This window comes from Typopeltis vanoorti, chromosome 3, assembly GCF_054136105.1.
Source record: "Typopeltis vanoorti isolate ZY-2024b chromosome 3, IOZ_Tvanoo_1.0, whole genome shotgun sequence".
In the NCBI taxonomy this organism is placed as follows: domain Eukaryota; kingdom Metazoa; phylum Arthropoda; class Arachnida; order Uropygi; family Thelyphonidae; genus Typopeltis; species Typopeltis vanoorti.
The window spans coordinates 58,477,286-58,493,980 of record NC_143551.1 but is presented as its reverse complement, the minus strand read 5'-3'; the positions used below and the strand labels follow the sequence as shown (position 1 = coordinate 58,493,980).

The following is a 16,695-nucleotide window of genomic DNA, read 5'->3' as shown; positions in this document are numbered from 1 at the left end:
GAAGATTTTTAGTTGAATTTCAAGGACAACATAGTAGTTGGAGGATTCAGAAGAACAGCCTCCCTCAAGGCACTCTTCTGGCCCTGATGCTTTTTTAACATCCATGCAAATGACCAGCTTCTCCCCAAAGTACAAAAAATTTTATCTATGCTGATGATCATGTCACTGCCACTTAGGCAGATCATTTTGAGAGTGTAGAACAAAAGCTCTCTGAAGCACTGATTGAACTCAGCTCTTACTGTAGTGAAAACCAGTTGAAACCTAATCTCCTAAAACCTCAAGTCTGTGCTTTCCATTTAAAGAATAAACAAGCAACAAGGAAACTACAAATAACTTGAGAGAGCACTCACTTAGATCATTGTCCAACACTTAAATATTTAGGGGTAACTTTAGACCATGCTCTCGCTTTTGAAAAACATTGTATAAATACAAAACATAAAGTAACTACAAGGTATAGTATTATTCAGAAACTATCTTACAATACCTGGGGAACACAAGCTCAAACTATAAGGACCACTGCCTTGGCTCTGTGTTACTCGGGTGCAGAATACACGTGCTCTGTATGGTATAGATCCTGGCATGCCAAGCGGGTTGATGTCGCCTTAAATTTTATTTTATTTTATTTTATTCGTGTGGGGTTCCCCCCATTCCTTGACTACCCCCTTAGGACTGGTTGAGCCCTCCTAATGAGGGATTAAGGTCACCTTAAATGAGACATGTAGACTCATTACTGGTTGTTTGAGGCTGACACCTCATGAAAAAATCTATTGTTTGGCTGGCATAGCAACCTCCAGATATCAGACATGAGATGGCAGCTGGAAATGAGAGGCTTAAGATATCTGTGTCTACAGACCAACCTCTCCTCTATTTCAGGGTTTCCCAAATTGTATTCCATGAAAAATTATCAAAATGAATATTAATATGAGCCTGGAATGGTTTTAAATGCTGCGACTTTAACCAAGGTGTTCCGTTAAAAATTTCATTATTTGTGAAGTGTTCCATCATAGGAAAAATTTGGGAAACGCTGCTCTATTTGAATATCAACCTTTTCATCAATGGTTAAAATCCAGGAAAAGTTTCTTCATACCACAGAAAGCCTTACTGAACCACTCCAAAATTCAAGACTAGCCTCATGGAAGACAAGAAACAATCACCTTACAGATTGGGTTGTACAATCTGAAAATCCTCCACCAGGCCACAGAGAAAACTGGACTATTTGGAAAGCTTTAAATAGGCTGTGATGTGGTGTCAGAAGATGTTACAAGGATAATGTAAAAAAGTGGGGACTCTCATGTCAATCGTCCCTATGTGAATGTGGGGAGGAGCAAACTATGGCTCACCTGTAAGTTATGTCCCTATAGTTGTATGATGGATGATTTGATTAGTGTGACACCAAATGCTTGTGATCTGCCAAATTCTGGGTAGCAAACATTTGATGGACCTTCTAGTGTATCTTTGCTTAGTGTATTTATGCTGTAATTTTTTTTATTTGTGGGGAAGAGCAAACTATGGCTCACCTCCTGTAAGTTATGTCCTATAGTTGTATGATGGATGATTTGATTAGTGTGACACCAAATGCTTGTGATCTGCCAAATTCTGGGTAGCAAACATTTGATGGACCTTCTAGTGTACCTTTGCTTAGTGTATTTATGCTGTAATTTTTTTTATTTTTTATTTTAAATTCCAATATATCAGTGGTGTTCAACCTTTTTTACTATGCGAGCTACTTTTCTATAAAAACTTATTCGGCAATCTACTCTCTTATATAGATCACGTTCCCTCAACCTGATATCTGATTATGCACAAATAAACAACTAAAAAAAATACACAACTAAAAACTTCATTTGTGTATTTAAAAATTTATCACTTTTTTAATACAACAATAAAAAAATCAAATATATTGGAATAAAATATTTATTTCTCTATTTTGGAAAAATAGAGAAATAAATATTTTATTTATTTCTCTATTTTTAAATTAATCATCCAAATAATTATTTGTAATTTAATCAATTTTTTAATTGATTTTTTATGACAGTCATATTTGAAAAAGCGGATTCTGACAAGTATGTCGATCCGAAACACAACAGAATTTTTCACGCAATACTAATATTGGGAATTTTTCATGTGCATACTTCCAAATGACTTCATTGTTTATGGATTTTAAATGTAAACTATTCTGAATGCGTATTATCTCAAGTTCTACTTCAGCTTGGTTTATATCAAACAGCCTACTAATTTTATTTGAAATTTCTGATGTTCAAGTTTTCTTGGAATGGATTATTGATAAAAGATACAATCATTTCAGTTTTATTAAAATCTTTAACTCTTGAATTTATTTCTTCCTCAACTAATTCTATTTCACGAATAAATTCTTTTAAATCATAGTGAAGCATTTCTTGATTTTGTTCAAAAAATTTTAATATGGGAGATGTCTAAATTCGCAGTCATTTATCTTTAATAAAAGTAAGTATTGTTGGAAAGTTTTTATTGAACTTAACATGTCAATTAAATTTTTATCTCTACTTTGTAACTCTAAATTTAAATTGCTTAATTTTGTACAGAAATCTACTAAAAATGATAAGTGTAACAACCATCTTTTATCACTCAATTGTGGATAAATATCTCCTTTTTCATCAAGAACATTTTTTATATTGTTAATTAATACAAGAAATCGTTCTAAAAACTGACTTCTGCTGAGCCAGCAAACATTATTGTTCAACAGAGTTCCCTATCATCATCTGCCTGTAATTTAAATAACCGCTGTTGCAGGGATTTTCCTCGAACAGAATTTACAATTTTAAATGTAATATCCAAAACATCTTTTGTGTTTAATCTTTTACTACACAGTACTTGTTGGTGAATAATACAGTGGTACGTTAAAAAATCTGGATATTTGTCATCGTTTTTACATAATGAAATGAAGCCTGATTTATTACCTATCATTGCAGGAGCACCATTAGTAGTAATAGACACAAGTTTAAAAAGCGGAAGTTTGTGTTGTTTCACAAATTCATCAAATGCCGAAAAAATGTCTTCTCCCCTAGTCCTTCCCAATAATGGTATAATTTTCAAAAGTTCTTTACTTGAATAATCTTGAAATACCATGACCATTAACTGAGCAATATCAGTGAAGTCATTTGATTCATCAAATTGCAATGAAAACGCAACACACTGGTGAATGTCTGACATTAACCTGGCCTGGAAACTTTTCTTCGGTAATTGGAACTCTTCCTTTCAGCAATTTGAAACCTTGTCTGTGGCCTAGAAGTAGTCCCTCTCTCTAGCAACGTCTTGAACCGAGAAACTCCTTTCTGGAAGTGGGAAACTCCTCTCTCAAGCAACGTAGATCCAGGCAGTCTCTGACGGTGACTCTGGACCAGGCAGCTTCCTCTCTGACAGCAATTCTGGAACCGGGACCCCTTCTGCTTGCTTCAGTCCCTTTTTATTAGGCCTCCTCTGAGACCTTGCATGAATTTTGGCAACCCCCAAAGAATCGGTACGAGTCTTTCATCTTAAGTTTCAAGTTCGGCACGCCTTTTATTCTCCTCTGCTTTCTTTTGATTGTAAGTTGCCGGCCATTGGAAAGTTGTTTGAACTCTTTCTGACTGACTTCGGAGATGTTTACACTTAGAGCCTGCAAGCCTTTCTCATACATACAATTTTCAATAACAATCTTTCTAATGCCACCATGTACAGCTTCGGCTACAAAAACATTGCCTTTGTTTTTAACACTCTAACATATTCTTATTAAAGCAATATATACAGTTAGTTTCAAAAGAGTTATTTACAAAAATATCTAATATAAACTATACCGAGACAAACAAAGTTTATTTTTTTACAATGTTCACATGGGACTTAGCCTAAGTAAAAAATCGATGTAATGTGCTTTGGAATATTTAATATTTAAGCGACAATTGAGTTTTTACACTTTGCTTATAATTGTATTCACTCAGCTCGCTGTTTGACTTCCACTGATCCAAATTAATTAATTTACCCGGACTTAATAAGAAAATTACTGATTTGACAATTTTAACGAAAAATAAATAAACATTACCAATACACTTAAAGCAAATTAAAAATAATACAAAATAATGATAAATAAAATATTATGTTTTCAGTTTCAATTAAATTTGTAAGGAGAATACGCAAGAGATTGACCAAAAATTGCTCCGCGATCGACGGGTTGAACATCCCTGCAATATATATATATATATATTTTTTTTTTTTTTTGTAAATTTATGTGTATTTGAACTTTGTTGCTTCTGACATGAATGAATAAATAAATAAATAAAATCCCTATTGTAGAATTCTTATTCAGTTTGTGCAACTACTCTAGTTATCTTCTCTTCATAAACCTGAGTTTCTTCATCCAGTGAAGAGGTAGCAGTGAGTGCAATGTTGCATACATACTAGGTTAATAGCTTTTAGTAAAATGTGCACTCATTAGTTGAACAACCTCGTCTGCATCTGTCACCCTCAGACCATCTGCATTCAGTAGAGTTATTCTTTCATATTCATTTCTTCTTTCTTTTACTTGCAGCATAATAACAGAATTCTTTTATGTTGCTGCTGTTTAAGTTTTTATGTATGTGAGCTGCTTGAGCGACTGGAGAAATGATTGGCATATATATATAGAAGATCAGAGAATGACAGGGAGAGTAAAAGTGCAAGAAATTGGGAGAAAAACAGTATACTTAATGAGAAAGTGATGAAAGCATGTTTTCCAAGTGCAAAGATAAAGGATGTTAGTGAAACTTTAAATTTTGCAGAAGAAAGAAGTGAATGAGTAATTTTTTTTTGGTAGACACAAATGATTTGAAAGGTGAAAAATATGCAATGAGAAAAGATATGAAAGAGTTGTTAGAAGAAGCAAAAATGAAGAGTAAAGTAAAGATTGTGAGTCTGTTGCCTTGCTATGATATGACAGAATTGAGAAGAAGGGTCATGATTGCCAGTGAGTTAATGAGAAGATTGTGCAGGAGGAATGGTGTGCAGTTTATAGATGGGGGATGTGAATTTGATGGACATAAGGACCTGTATATATCTGATGGACTGACTTAAATGGTTTTGGAGTTAAGTGCTTGGAGAAAGAGTTGTTCAGTAAGAGTTTTGAACTTCCAAAACCAGGCAATGTAGAGAAATTAAGGAGAGGAAGTAATCAAGCATGAGTGTCCAGCCACCCCCAGGACAAATGAGTGAGTGCAGGAATGACTGTGAGGAAATAACCACCTCTGGGATAGATGAGTATGAGTGTAGGAACCATTGGGAAGACCTGGGTGCAGTTTCCTAGGTTTCAAATCTGAATGGGCAGGTAATGACATTATATAAGGGTAACTGTGGGCTCAAGGGGATGTTGAAATACATCAACATAAATGCCCAAAGTATCAGAAATAAAAGAGAGGAGTTTTTGGCTTTAGTCAGCTCAACTTGGCCAAAAGTTATTGGCGTAAGCAAGACCTGGTTGTCAGAGAATGATGTAGTCACAGGAATAGAATCTAAATAGATATTGTATTTTCAGAGAAGACAGAGGAAATAGGGCAGGAGGAGAGTAATTATTAATGACAGTTGAAGAACTTCAACCACCAAAAATAGAAGTTAAATAAGACTGTAGATCTGATGGAAATGGTTCATTTGAGGCTCTCTGGTGTGAAATAGAGGCCACTAGGACAAAATATATTGTTGGTTGTATACATCTACTTCTTCTAGACCTGGGGGTCCAGAAGAAGATGTGAACATTATGCATCAGCAGATTAGCACAATGAGTGCAGGCAATTATCATGGGATACTTCTACTATGGGGATATAGATTAGGAGGAAGAAAGGATGCATGGCAATATGGAAATGAAATTTTTACATGCTAAGGGATAATTACCCGAAACAGCACATGATGGAAAGGACCAGGGGTTTGAGAGTGTTGGATCTGGTCATAGCATCAGAAGATCTATCTATACTGCAGTAGCAACTCTACCTCTGATCGGGTAAAGTGACCATGAAGTCTTGGCCTGGAAGGTTGCTCAACATATGGAAATTTCAATCAAGAAAGGGTTTATGCAGAACTACAAAGTTGGCAATTATGACAAACTTAGGAGGCAACTTGGAGCAGTGGTGCCATGACATGAGAAACTATATGGTGTGAATGCCATTAGTGCATGGAAAGCAGACAAGGATTGGTTGAGTTAGGCAATATTAGAGTACATACCCAGAGTCAGGAGAATAAACCAAGTAGGGATTAAGTGGATGACTAGCAACATAAAGCAGGAGCTGCAGAAAAAGAAAGCATTGTGGAAGGAATATAAACAACAAAGTGATCATCATGCCTATGACCAGTATAAAGCACAAGCAAGTAAGGTAACTAGTATGGTAAGGAAGGCCAAAGTAAATCCAAAAGTGTTTTTTTTTTGCTACATAGCAAGGTAAGAGAAAAAATAATTATGGAAAGATAACTGTATTCAGTGTTGATGGTAGGAAAGTGACAGAAGCAGAAGAAATAGTTCAGTTACTAAGTGATCAGTTTGCAAGGGTATATCATCCAGGTGGTGACTTTGCAGTTAGAGAGATTACAGAGACTGATGTGAGCATTGGGATAGATGAACTGGAGGTACTCAGTATATTGAAAAATATCAATGCGAACACGACAGTGGGCCTGGATGGTATGTCAGCTAGTGTGCTGTCAGAATGTGCAAGTGAATTGGCATTTCATCTGACAAAGTTGTTTAATCTAAGTATCAGCTATGGCAAAGTTCCAAGGGAGTGGAAAGAGGGTAAGATAGTTTCATTATGTAAAGGTGGCTCCAAGACAGAAGTAGCAAATTACAGACCAATTAGTATCTATCAATTTAAACAATTATTTCAAGTATTGAAATAATTGTTTAAAAGTAGAATTCAGGAATGGGTGGATAGGAATATGAAAATCTATAAGGGTAGCATGGCTTTGTAAAAGAGATGGCCTGCCTTAGTAATTTATTCACATTTTATAATAAGGTGACAGAAAAAGGAAATGGCTACACTATGATACTGCTGAACTTTGCAAAGGCATTTCACAGAATTCCACATGGAAAGCTATTACATAAGTTGGAGCAAATGGGACTGGATATGAGGCTGTTGACATGGATGGGGGGGGGGGGGGATAATAGGCATCACAGGAAGGTGTATGGTGGAGTGGAATCAAGGTGAATGAGGGTGGTTAGTGGAATGGCCCAGGACTGTTCTAGGACCACTACTCGTTAATTTGTACATTAATGATATAGCAGATGAATTGAAGGGGGATATTCAGTTGTTTACCGATGATGCAAAACCAGAGAGGAAAATAGTTAATAAAAAGGATGTAGTTATCTTACAGGATGTTTTAAATAAATTGGCAGTGTGGGCAAAGCACAATGGTTGTCAATTCAATGTTGTAAAATGTAAGGTAATGCACTTTGGAATGAAAAGAGTACACAGTTCATATCATATTGATGGCTCTAGTTTACAGGAAATTGATGAGGCTAGGGAACTGGGGGTGATAGTTAGAGATTTGAAATTCAGAGGTCATATTACAAGCGTTGACAAAATAGCTCAGAGGATTACTTGGATGCTGAAGAACATATTGACATGTAAAGATAGGGAGGTTATTATTCCTCCATATGGCTATGATTTGGCCACATGTTGACTACTGTACACAGATTTGGTCACCTGCATTTTTTAGGAAAGCAAGGAGAGGATTCAGAGATGATGACCAAGCTGGTGACAAATCTGTGGAATATTCACTATGAGGATAGATTGATGGTGTGTGGATTGCAAAGTTTAGCTGAGAAGCACAGGGGGGGGGGATATGATAGAAACTTGTAAGTTACTAAAGGGATTCTATAAAATTGACACAGAAGAAATTTTTCAATATAGGGAGAGTAGGGGGAAAACAAGGAATCACACTTGTAAGTTGTCTAAGAGGGTCATAAGGGGGGGGGACTTGGTTCTTTACTTGGAGGACTAGAATGGATTGCCAAAGGTAGTTTTGAGTTGTCCCCAACAGTGAATAGGTTTAAGGAGATGTATGATAGGTATTGTGTTAATGGGTAGAATTGGTCTCTCACAATGAGTCCTTTTACTCAATGGAGTACCCATATAAATAATAATAATAATACACTGGTGCCCAAAAGCTAAGGAAAAACTAACCTTTTTACCTGTATATGAAAATATTTTCATGACTACAGCCAAATGTGGACATAAATTTATTGCCAGTATACTAATAAGTTTTACACAAAAAATACACATATTATACAAAAAATGTGTTATAATTTTGTACAAATTAAATTACAGTACATTTTTGACAAAAGTTACAATCAGTGCGGTGGTACAGTGCTACAGAAAACTATGCAGAGACATTTCAGTATGGAATATATTCACTCCATATAAGAAATGAAGACATCAGAAAAGAACTAGATATTAATAATGTAAATGAAAAGATCAAGAAATAAAGAGAGAAATGGAAAGAAAAGAGCATCAGAAAAACAGGCTAAAATAGCCGTTAATTATATTAAAAGAGCATCTATTTAGGATGGAAAGATATCAGCTACCAAAAGAAGTGAATAGATATAGACCAAAGGGAAAGAGAGAGGAAGACCAGCGGCAAGATGGAAAGACTAGTGAAGCCAGAACAGGCAAATGTCTAATCCTTGAAGAGAAGAAGAAGAAGAATACATCCACCCCGGACTGCAATGCAGCTCTCACAATGTTGTACCATGCTTAACACCAAATGATTCAGGAGTTCTTCAGACAAATTGGTCTACTCCTCCTTCAGAGCCAAGGATAAGGCTTTGTTTGTTTTCTGGAAGGGAATTTTGAGCAGAAATGCATCTCCCTATTGCAGTGCTTCCCAAACTTCTGGATGTCAGGGTACCCTTTGGAAAAATTAAAATATTTTACGGTCCCCCCACGAAACAAAATCGTAATACAGACATATATTATTATTATATTTATTGTATTTATATTCAATACAAAACATACACAGCGAATATTGCAAAAATCAAATGCAAATATTTATATTTTTTACATCTTACACATTTGACTTGCCACATTATCTCATATTTTTATATAGATAGATATATTGTTATTGTACATTTGCAGTACAAGCACATGAAACGTAAAACAATTAGTAATAAAGAAAGAATTAAAAACATAAAAGAAGTTTAATAACAATTTAATGTGATAGATGTGTTTCAATACTGCTACACAAACATCAGTATCAGGTGAAATATTTGAAATAGCAATTCTTAGATTTCTGCTTTGAAATGAAACTTATATAAATAAACATATTTACTAATACTCGTTAAAAGGAAGCAAAATTTGTGAACCTGCACCAATGTGTGGTTTTTTTTCCATTAAAATATAAAAAAATAACAAAAAAGAAATAATAAATGATAAAAATTAAATACTGTACATTTTTTTTAAGATAAAAAAAATCTACTTAGTCTTAAAATATTTTCAATTTGTTTTCATTATTTCATGACCCCTTCAACAAAACCTATGGCCCACAGTTTTGGAAGCGCTGCCCTATTGCATCCCAAATGTGTTCTATGGGGTTGAGATCTATGGAGTGTACTGATCACTCAATATTCTCAGTCTCCAGAAGTGCCTTCACTGCTTGGGTATGATGTGGTGTGACATTGTCATACATAAAAATGATTTCTTCGCCTACAGCTCCATGGAACAATTGAACATGACATTGAAGAATGAAGACCTTTGTTGCAATATTGTTCACTAGTCATGGTCCCTTTTTCCAGCACTTGCATTAAGAATAATGCTTTCCCACACCATGACCCCAGCACCGCCATATCTATCTATTTCAAGAAATTCTCGCGATGGTAAGCAGTACCACTTTCATCCAGATCAAGCGTCATCTGAAATCAGAGGAAAGACTAAAACGACTCCCATCTGTAGAGAGTACATTAGCCCATTGGTGTCTTGCCCAATATTTATGGATACAATTAAGAATAATGCTTTCCCACACCATGACCTCAGCACCGCCATATCTATCTATTTCAAGAAATTCTCGCGATGGTAAGTAGTACCACTTTCATCCAGATCAAGCGTCATCTGAAATCAGAGGAAAGACTAAAACGACTCCCATCTGTAGAGAGTACATTAGCCCATTGGTGTCTTGCCCAATATTTATGGATACAACACCACTGAAAACATGCTCTATGTGGATAAAGGGATGAAGACTCCAGGCATATAGGCCTACTTGTTGTAGACGCCTTGCCTCAGTTTGTTGAAATATCTGTGTAACCGTGCTTGACTTGCAGACTGACCTGTTGTGGTGTGTCAATTACATTTTGCTGTTATAACCAAAAATCTGTCTTCATGCTCTATGGTAGGGCGACCATGTAGCAAACATCTAGAACACATTCTATTGGTTTGAAATGCTGCGCAGAACCTGGATTCAGTTCTATGAGAGATTAAAAACTTTTGCAATATCAGTAATTCTGTGGCCTTCAAGCTTTCCAATAATTTTTTCCCATGTGAAATCATCTAGCCTTTGAGATATTAGAAGATGTTCAAGTTTACAACTTTTTTCCTTCATGAAAAGAGCTGCCTTCAAACATAAATCGCTTTGCCCAGGCTTTTGCCTTTTATCCTGTTGAGTGCTACCACATGAATCTCTTCATACGCAAATCGAAAATTTGAATGTATACCTTTTTCTTCTTTTTTTTTCTTTTTTTTTTTATGTTGGGCCCATATACAAGAGGTTGGCTGGTCAACCTATAGTACGTTAGTACCGTATATAGGTGATGGTTTGTGAAAGGAGAAACTTGTTTACATTTGATTTAAATGCCTGCATATTGTATTCCTTGAGAAATATGTCAGGGGAAAGACTGTTCCGCAGTACTGCAGTAGCAGGGATGAAAAGAAACTTGTTCTGCGGGTTTCGAGGTTTTACTGTAAAAGGATGTTGGGTGGCAGCTGAACGTGTTCCAATGGGTTTTGTACAGGGCGGGGGAATTATTGATGCTGTTTCAGATGAACATTTCCCGTGAAAGTATTTATAGAATATACAGATTGCAGAGACCAAGCGTCTATGTGAAAGTGAGGGGAGTGAGTTGGTGAGGGATGGGTCATTTATTAGTCTAATTGCTCTCCTCTGTATTGAGTCAAGCATTTTGAGGGTGCTTTTTGGAGCCCCACTTCAGATGTGAGAGCAGTATTAGAGAGCTGGGCAGATTTGTGACTTGTATAGTGGTAACAGCTGTTTAGGGATGAAGTAACGTCTTGAGTAAAAGAGAAAACCTAGTTTTTTGGAAGCTGAGGATGCAATGGTTGTGATGTGTTTATGCCAGAAGAGGCTTGATGTCAAGGTAATTCTGAGAAGAGAAATTTCGTCTTGTTTGTGAATTTGAGTGTCATTGAAAACAATGCTGGGGGAAAATGGTTCTTTTTTGTGAGAAATAAGACAGAACTGGGTTTTACTAGCATTGAAGTTGACAAGGTTGTCTGACCCCCATTGGCGGATAGCTTGGAGGCCGGAATTAAGGGCAGCAGTGGTTGATGTTCTGTGGGTTGAAGTGAGTTGCTTTCTACTCAAACCTGCTTTCATACCTGCTTTCTAGTCAGAATCGTCAGTTATACAAATTGCCACAAGTTGATTCATCTGAATTTGCAGTTGTAATTTTCAAAAGTATTGTTCATCCTTAGATTTTGGACACTGATGTAATAATAATAATAATACTGACTTAGTATTATTATTACAGTTGTACGGAAAGCTAAGTCTGAGTATTATTACATCAGTGTCCAAAACCTAAGAACAAACACTACTTCTGAAGATTACAACCGGCTGACATCATCCTTATGCAAATGGTACTCCTTCTACATCATACTTTTCTTATGAATCTCTTTCATAAAAATTATCTTTCTTATGAAAGGTATTTTTTAAATTCTTTCCATGCATTCTCAATATTCTTCCCATCCAATAGTTGATTCCATGATTTCAGCATAGTCCTCAGTTGATCATAATTTCCTGCTTTTTAGTTCAGCATGTCACCTTTTTCTGAATGGAACATTCATAAATTTAGCCACTTCCCAAGTGAGTACTGCATGATCACTGTCACTCACCAGAGTAAGAATAGTCGTGTCTTTAACTGAACCCCCCCCCTTTGAATTATAATTATATTTAACACTCTTTGACCACGAGATCCTTGTCACATGCTGCTTAAGGAAGTTGGCTTGCAACAGCTCAGTAAATTCAGTTTCATTCTTCTCATGCAATTTCACAGCTACCCAATCAATGTTTGGATAATTAAAGTCACCCATTACGATTGCTCTTTTCCCCATCATCTTTATTTGGCGATACATGTCTTCTTCATCACCCACATAACAACTGATCTAGTAGGTTTTTAACAAGTATGTATTTAATCTTGCTAGCAGAACCAGCGATAGGGTCTTTGCTGCCCGCATGCAATTTCCATCTAAGCGCCCCTGTAATGATCCGGGCGTGTGTGGTTCTTTTACGACAATAAAATTTAAATTATTTGAAATTTCTTAAATAAATTTTGACAGAACAGCCACACGTTGGTTCGCTAAATGTAATGAACCAGGGGTGTTGACTAGGCAGGATAATCATTAAAACCCGAAGATTCAAAAAATTCTCAAAAGTTAAAGCAAATTTTGATAAAGACACTTCACTTTAATCGTTGAATACGAGTATAATGATACAGGGATTATAGCCTTCTCACCAACCCGAATCACTAAAAAAATTAAAATGAATTTTAATTAAAGTCAAAATTTATTTGAACTAAAGTTTAAAAAATTCTTGCATTTTACAAGTTACTAAATTCTTAGTAACTTGTTTTTAATAATTTTTATAATTGGAACTATCTTTTAGGAAAATAAAAGAAACTCAAGATAGATGAGAAAATAAGAAAAGAATTCAGAAATAATTAGAACATTTAATATAAGTATTCAAAAAAAAACATCTTTACAGAATAACAGAAAATAAATATAAATTACATAAATATACTTGAAATTTTTTAAATTAAAATTTTAGGGTTTTTGATTTCATATTCATAAAATTAGAAATAATAGTCTTAACGTCTAATTCTGCACATATATCATTTTCAATAGCTATTAACGCCAAATTAACGAGCTTTTTTTGTAACATATTTTTATCATGAAGCATTTTACTCACAGGGTTTATTTTGTTAAGTAAATCATGCCAAGTTAAAAGAGAGCAAATAAACTTGTAGTCCTTTATTTTAGCACATAATGTTTGTGCTTCATGCTGAATTTCTTTATTAAAATTTTCATTATTTAAAATTTCAAAAAGTGCATCATAAATTTCTCCTAATTGATATCGTAGAATGCAGATTGCATTAATTTTACTTTCCCATTGCATTTCTGGTGGCTGTTTCAATGTTAATTTTTTTACGAACTTTAAAAGGATTACCCAATGTTTGTAAGAGAATGAAAAGAAATTTTATATTTCTTGAATAATTGCAAAGAAACTAATTGTATCTGCATTCACTTTTGCTGCATCGTTAATGATTAAATTTAGAGTATGAGCAGCACGTAAAAAGCTCGAGGATTTTTGTTCAAAAGCAAATTTTGGAGCCGATATTTTTTCCCCATCATATTTGCCCTATTGTCATACCCTTGACCTCGCATGTCTTCAATGGGAATGTTCCATTTTTTCAGTTGTTCCATTATTGTTGCACATAAACCACTTCCTGTGGAATCTGATATATCTGCAAAACCTAAAAACTTTTCCCTGAACTTGACAATTCCATTGTCACAGGAAACAAAGTGAATAATAATGGTCATTTGTTCTGTTTTACTTGCATCAGGTGTGCAGTTTAAAATTATGGAATAATATTTAGATTTTCGAATTGATAATAAAATTGTATCCCTGATTGCGTTACTTAAAGTTCCCAATATTTCATTTTGACTATCTTTACTCAAATAGTGTACTCTATTGTTTCATTGTAGGGCCCTTTCAACATGATTTTCCATAACGGGATCAAACTTCGTAAACAGTTCGACTAATTTTAAAAAATTGCCGTTATTCCTTTCATATAATTTATCAGATGATCTGCGAAAAGCTAAATTTTGGCTACCAAGGAATTTTATAATTTCAATCAAGTGTTCTAAAACACTCGTCCAATGTTTCTTTTCCATTTCATGCATGCTTTGAGTCTGACAATCAATAGTAGTTTTGTTTTTTAAATTTTTATCAAGTTCCTTCCATTTTAAGAAATTTTTCATGTGAGTTAAACTAGTCTCATATCTATGCAAAGTTGTACTTACGTTTCTCCAATCGTTACAATCTTCTAAAGACTACTTGATTCAGTAGGCACGAAAAGTTTGCAACAAAAGCAAAAAACAGAATTTAAAATTTCGGAATAAATGAGCGATGTTCTTGGCACGAGCTCCCCGTTTTCCATTTTTCTATTACAATATGTGTTGCCAAATTTACAACCATATGTATCTCTGGGATATATTATATTTTTCTTTTGAACAGGCCCCATTTCAATTAAAACAACTTTTTTTTTTTATAAATCTAAATTTCTTCTAAAAAATCTTCTAAATTTACAGAGACTAACAATGTGTTAGTTCCGTGGTCAACTACAACTAAATCTTCTCCTAACTGTTTTTTACTCAAATCATGCGTCTTGTTTGATTGTTGCAATAGTATTTTCATGCAAATTGGATGATGTGCACGGTTCTTCAGCCCTGATTTCTGATGTAGCGAGTTAGTTACAATCTGCATCAGAATATTTTAACAAATTTATTAAGACCCCCAGTTTGTTTCTTAATATCTGCTTCTTTTGCAGCATGATGCTTACGATTTTGTGCACTGGATAACTTTTTTTTTAAATTTTTGATTCCATTTCTGTTTTATACCCACAAGAAATTATTACACAACATGACACAGAGACGAAATAATAGTCCATACTGCGCTACTGTCAGTAGCCTACTGAGATGCGTACCATATGACTGATTCACTAGCAACAAATGTTTTGTACGAAAATTCGTTTCTGTGCATAAAAACCATTCACCATTTCACTTTAGATAGACTGCAGTAGACATAACATTCTGCAGGCAAGCATTTAGCCTGCTCTCGCTGCATAATTGTAAAGAGGTGGCAATATACATTTTTTTAAATTTTTATTCAGTGTATCCTGCCTTATTTATTTTGATAGCGATCATTCTAAGAATGATCAATATTAAATTTTTTGTTTTTATAATAAAAATTTTGTTTCTTAAAAATGAACTTATGAACCATGCCCCGGCGGTGGCACCCCTTCATAGCGGCGCCCGCATGCACTGCATGCCCGCTTCCGCCGGCCCTGCTTGCTAGACTCCACCTCACACCAGATGGCTTCAAACGCACTGCTACATGAAAAATTGTTACTAGTATTGCATTCATAGGTCTCAACTCTAACTGGATTCAAGTCATCTGATATCATTACCAGCATGCTCCCTCCTCTCCTATTCTTCCTAAAAATACCGTACCCCTTGCACTCAATTCCAGTTAGTACGTCTTTTGATAGCCAGGTTTTACTAATGCCTATGATATGAGGTTCCAATATATTAACCAGGGCAACAATCTCTATTCCTTTTTTCTGATACTCCCCTAGCAGTCGTGTACAGACATAATAAGTTAACTGCATGCTCTTTTGTATACTATACTATTGTCTGTGGTCTGCATGACACAGTTTGACAACTTGCAGAGCTCTGTTCTTATCTAGTTCCTTACTTATATAGACATCTTTACACATGCTTGATAGGTCTGAACTAGACAAACACAGAATTGTTCTTTTTTCATAATCATTTCCATAATAATAACCATTCCCATCATTAATGCAGTTACCTAACATTATCATTCCTACACACAGATTCTCATGATTCTTCCCATTAGAATTTAGTTTCACTGACTCTCTGTGTTACATCTCATATCAGTTAATAATTTTTCAAGACTCCTGATGCCAAACACGTTAAGTTTAGGCTGTTTCTCTTATACAAATCAAGTTATCCCCAGACTCACTCCACACATTGAAAAACTCGCATCCATTCCTTCTACATAGCCTATACATTGAATCGTTTGCCCTCTTCATAATTCATTTCCATGTTCATAATTCATTTCCATCATATTTAGGTGATATTTACTTTCTCACTCTTCACTCTCACTTCTTACAACAACCATTTCACATCTTCTCTCATGCTGAATTTATTGTTAATTATGTCAGTGGTACGTACCAAATACTAAATATAAATACTAAATGCTAAATAAATAATAAATATTAAATAAATACTAAATAAATAATAAATATTAAATAAATACTAAATAAAAAATACTAAAATTAAGTACCAAAATTATGACATTTTTTTGCTTTTCTTTTCTGTTTATTTTTCAGTTGCTTGTGTTATATTTTTAATTTTTGCTCTGGAAAACCTTGACGTTATAACCCACTCATCAATGGCGTCACTGTACCAAATAACATTCTTCTTTTTACAATTAACTTTACTTACCACATTTTTTGTTATTAATCACTAACTTATCTGATTCCATGCTTTGTTGTTTTCCATTTTGAACTTTTTTATTTTTCATATGTTCCTCTAAACGGCACTTGACTTTTTGTAATTCCCTTGTTGTCTGCCTAATAATCTGCTTTAACCCAGCAGTTTTGGGGGTTAAATTATTTCAATATCCTCTTCAGCAGAGAAAATC

At 34.8% G+C, this 16,695-nt stretch overlaps 1 protein-coding gene across 2 annotated transcripts in view; it reads left to right on the top strand.

Moving 5' to 3' along the window:
- The window catches only part of LOC150108178 (TNF receptor-associated factor 3-like), a 396,437-nt gene that overhangs the window by 328,043 nt on the left and 51,699 nt on the right, over window positions 1–16,695 (top strand). The window lies entirely within an intron of this gene.